Source organism: Tasmannia lanceolata, unplaced genomic scaffold, assembly GCF_043159265.1.
Source record: "Tasmannia lanceolata isolate RefF3 unplaced genomic scaffold, GAP_Taslan_0.1 ptg000013l, whole genome shotgun sequence".
Taxonomy (NCBI): Eukaryota; Viridiplantae; Streptophyta; class Magnoliopsida; order Canellales; family Winteraceae; genus Tasmannia; species Tasmannia lanceolata.
The window spans coordinates 16,654,309-16,659,828 of record NW_027518690.1 but is presented as its reverse complement, the minus strand read 5'-3'; positions in this window follow the sequence as shown (position 1 = coordinate 16,659,828).

Sequence of the window (5,520 nt, the reverse complement as noted above, 5' to 3'; positions counted from 1 at the left end):
TGATGATTTATACTTAAACACATTAATGAACATGATTTGGGCACAACAACTAGATCCGACGGTGTCTCTTGGATCCATATCCTAAGGTCCAAAATTACTTTGGGTAGTGACCAAGACCTGGGCAAAAAATCTAACCGAACCGAATTGGTTCGGTCGGTTCGGTTTCGGTTATCTCCAAAAAAAATTCGGTTAACCGAAATAACCGAATTAATGATAAAAACCATTATTTTTTCAAAAAAAGATGTGATATGGGCACTCCAAAGGATGATCGAAACCATCCATTTGATTGATCACAACTTAATTAGGTTGTGCTCAAAAAATCATTTCGATTGGATCATCCTAGCCCTCCAATCGAAACAAAGATTTTGCTTTTTTCTCTCTTTTTCTCTCATTATTCGGTTATTCGGTTTATTCGGTTATAACCGAATAACCGAATTTTTAATGGGTTCGGTTTTTTTAAATTTCGGTTCGGTTTCGGTTATTTCAGTTCGGTTATAACCGAATAACCACCCCTAGAGCTTTCTAGATCAGAGTAGAGAGTGCCAATGTACAAAAATACCCTTCATATTTTCATTCATTTACATCTATTCATGAGGGTATTTTTGTAACATTAAAAAACCCTGCTCAAAACTACAAACAACATTTCATTTTCCTGTGTTTAGTTTCAATGACGATTCTCTACTTTCTCTCTGGAGTTTTTCCATCTTCCCTAACCCTAAGCCCACACGGTGCACAATGTAAGTGTGACGTTGTACACCCCAATAGACTATTGGATTCAAAATGGATTGTGACTCAGGCTCCTAAAGTAAGACCCAAAAAGCACTCTAAAATTTGAATGGATAGTGAACAAGACATAGGTGGATCCAATCCGAAGTGTATCTATTCACTCCTTTAACTAAGGGCTAATTTCAGTAGGCTCTATATTTACTTACAAATTGCATCTGCAATCCAATTAGATTGGACACCTATACTAAGTTACTAACCCTTGCTAACTTTGCCACCATGGAGACCTAGAGTGCAATCAAAGACTGGAAGCTAACAAATCCCCACCTGCCACATGGCATCATGTAGAAAAAAAGCCAAAAATCAACGAAAAGATTGCAAATGTGTTGAGAGGCTATTTGTTCAGTTCCATCCTCGGTCTCCAACTCGGTTACCATATCATTATTCATACAATAAATAGCCGCAAAACAAGAAATTTGTTTTACACCCATTTCACATCCAAAGAAACGGAAATGAACGGTACCACTTGTATGCTGCTTATAAACAGGGAAATGATATTTCCACTCTCTTTCCTGCTGTTCAAAAACATCTTTAATACATATGATAATCCTAACACTCCGACCTGAAGAGATTTCTGTAATGTGCCATCCATCAACATACCGGAGGGTTAGTATTATTCCATAGGGATAATTTTCTATACGCCGCATGTTTAAGTTGGGACCCGACAAATGAATGGTTTGGATCATCTAATCATTAGCCCCCGTTGCATTTTTGAAAAAAAAAAAGAAAAATGTGCGAGCACAGGCGTACATCAAATAACAAACTTTTTTATATCAGGCCCTGTTTGGATTGCAAGAAAAACCTTTCTAATGGAACAGTTTTTTCTGAGAAATCTTTTCTTTCCATGGTTTAGAGGAATTTATTTTACTATGGTTAAGTTGGAGGGATATTAATCATATGTTAATGTAAATAAATTGAAGGTCATCCGAGTCAAAATGGAATAGAGCTGGTTCAAGTTATCTCTTTTCATGTGTTAATAAGAGTTTTTAGATTCTCGTTTTGAGTTTTTATATGATGTCCGACCGTCAAAATCTTAAGGCCTAGGTGGCAAACCACCTGCCCTTGGATTTTGATCTGGTCAAAACACTAAAATCCAAGGGCTAGCCGTCTGATTTTAAATTCTCGTGTTAATATAGTAGGAAATTTTAGAAATATTTTCACAAACTTTTCTAGAGAATCCAAACAGTGCCAGGTTTTTGTTAGTGACGACCATGACACTGGCGTGTTCTTTTACTCGTATCATTTTCACAATAATGAGAGGATATATAAGTGTCGAGATCTGAACCGTCCGATGGATAATCCAAAAGATTACAAAAAAGTCTTTTCAACCTGGAATGCGTCGATCTGTCCACATCATGGGTACAGCTGGCTGACGTGTGAGGGGCGTACGAAATATATTTTGAGAATAAAGTGGGGGACCCACCGAAAGATTATATGCTTAACGGAATGAGCTCAAATGGGCCCACCCAAAAAACGTACTATAATTTGAGGCTGCTAGTTGAAGTGGGGCGGTGAGGGAATTAGCCTTTTTAGAAAGAAGGTATATATATACATAGAGGAAGGATTCGGTGTATAGTTAAGATTCCATGACTCGGTGTATATTATTGACTCGGCCAAGGTACAATGAGAGTTGAGTCCATGAGAACTCAGAGAGCCGACTCAGACAAGAACTCGACGAAGGTAAAAGTCAGTCGACTCAGGTTGGTCTATATTTGATGCTGCCAAAGAAGTTTTGATCGACTTTATGAGCATGTTTGATTTGAGGTTTAGTTTTCCGGGACAAAACTAATTCTCGAATAATCAGTTATTCAGTCTGTCCAACAACTATTCAAGACAAAAGTGGTCCCACACTAACATTTTAACCCTTAAAATTAGAATAATTGAAAACCCACATGAGACCTAGATAACTAGGACGAGGAGAGTCGACTCGGGCGAGTTGTAGAGTTTTTAAACAATGGTGTATATGCTTTTCACCACTTGATGGGTGTGGCTCATTGCCTAGCTATTGATTGGTAAGAAGTGCACCACACCACTAATTGAAAGTGGAGTGTACATAGTAATTGGTGTATGCACCATGCGCCGAAACAGGCCTCTGATCATCCTGATCGTTGGATGGGAAACTGTCGTGTTTTTCATCACCTTTGATGGAGGGCTAGGATCATCTGATGATAATGGGACTAGTGGCTATATGGGACTTGTGATGGCCGACAAGATTTATTGGTGTGGTCATCGTGCATTTGGTGGTGGGCCCATGATGTTTATTGATCGTTCTCGTTAATGAAAACCGATGATCAATTCTAGGGTCCCACACGGGGATATGTTTATGTCATCACGACCGTTGATCTTGTTCCGCTAACAAAATCTAAACTGTTAATTTTTTGAGCTTTGGATTTGAATAGGCCTTTAGAAAATTAAGTTTAGGGTTTTAAGAACTAAATAACGAACATACTTATTGCTAGTTAGCTTAAAAGGTTGGTACAGTTCCTAAAAAGCTATCTAATAAGGCAAAGTCTGTCTGCTATTATTAAAACAAGAGTGCCAATATCACTTCTCCTTTCAAACAGGATTAGTAAAAGGGTACAGATACTGGCACTGCCATGGTTTGATAATTGCACTACCTCATCTTGTCTCTTAGTATTTAATTTGATTATGAGAGCTTTTTTTCGAAAGACAAATGATAGAGGCACAGCCATGCTTTGAGAATACGCACAGATTCAACTTGTCTCATCCCCTTTAACGAGCTGTCAAAGGCTGCTGATGGCTTATTGGAAAATTTAACAGATAGTAGAGCTTATATGACAAGGTGAGTTGGTGCTTATTATCAAAACATGGTTGTGCTGATACCATTGTCCTTTGTGATAACCTTTGACAGCTGGTTCATACTAAAAGACAAGGTGATTTAGTGCAACTATCAAAACACTACTAAGTCAGACAATCCACCCCAAGAAAATGAAGTGGGGCAGGACGTGGGTAGAAAGAATTACTTTCGAAATAGCGAGGACAAAACACCGAGGAAGAGCATGAGCTCAAGGAAATTTAGCCGGAAGATGAAAGAAGTCTTGGTCACTAGTGGCTTAATCACATGAGTACGAGGGACTGGCTCTAGAGTTCACATGTATTATCTCTTCTCTTGCTTGTTTTAAGTTTTGATATCAAGGGTATCATGTCCTTGGTTGTTCTATCTCCTTCCTTAATTATTGTTCAAAGGATTGGGGAGTGATCTTGTTCCTATTATTGTATCATCTTTATTTATTTAATATACCAGTAGGGGTCCACCTAACCCTAGCTTACCGATGAAAAAAAAGACTATGAAAACACGGTAGTGGTAGTGTGAATATAGGCGGCCTTCACTAAATGCACCAGTATTTTCCCCCCCCACTCATTATATAATTGTGTCTAAGCCAAACAAAGCATGCTCTTTGACCTAAGAACCCACTCAAGAGGGCATGTGCCACGTCACGATGGGTCCCACAGGGCGAATTACTTTGTGACATGTGTTCCAGCCAAATTATCCAACTTTGGCTCATGACCTCTGCCTTATGTCACCATGGCCCACCTGGCAAACAAATACTTTTATAAAAAGAAGAGAAAGAGGAAAATAAAAGAAAAGAAAAGAAACTAAAATTTTCACGTCAACCCTGTATTTTGATGCCAGCCACATAGTTATCTCATCATGTCACCTTTGATCTTCATATTACAACTTACAACTATTCTTTAGCCAGAGTCCAAGCATTTTGAGAGGCCCGAATGCTTTCTCAATCCTAGGTAGATAGTGTAGCTAAGTGTGATTTGAGAGCCTCTGATTCCATCCTTCAATGCTTCTGATTCTCCACTTTTGAGAGTGGGCATAAGGGAAGGGACAAAATCGTGTACTTTAGCCGCGTGGAGCTAAAGATTCGCCAAAAATGGGTAGAACGAGTTGGGTTCGGTGAATGCCCTTCTCCTGTGTTTGGGTCATTCTCCTCACTAGAAAAAGCATACGAGCAAGTGATGATTCTGATTCTGTTTCTTGATTTTGATAATGAAATTCTAATTCTAATTCTTACTTAATACTTGCTTAGTTTGCCTTCATCTCTTACATCACTCTTATAAGAGTGATGTAATCTTATGAGAGTGATGTAAGAGATGAAGTTAGACTAGCCCAGTCTTAATAATAATAAAGAGCAATACATGTGTTAATATTATTGATTAACTAAGTACTAATAACAAAAGGGAAGTGATATGTCCGCCCCTTTTGAGCACCAGGAATACCCCCTGTCAGTGTTTGTGGCAATCGGGGGCATTGAATTCCCCTCTTTAGTCATTGATGCAGTAGTGACAGGGGAGGGGGTGTTCCTGGTGATCAAAAGGGACGGATATATCATTTCTCTAACAAAATTTAAAGAGATTTGCTAGTCAATTTCGCATAAAGCTATTTCAAAACAGACTTTTGCATGTGAAAAATTCACATCCAGAATTAAGTTGCATCTAACTATTAGCATCATTCAACAGTATTTGGATCAATTTAGATCCAGAATTGAACTGCATCGAATGGCTACGATCAATTCTTTTTAGTGGGACCACCGGGAACGAACTGCATCGGTTCTGTTCCTTCCAATTAACGGTCTGATCATTAAACACGTGTGCTATGTTCATCCACTTTCCTTCCTTTGGCCCGGCACGAAAAATAATGCTTCAATAGTATTCTAGTCATTTTTCCACATTCGAGGGTTATTGTTGTAATTTCAAGTTCCTTAG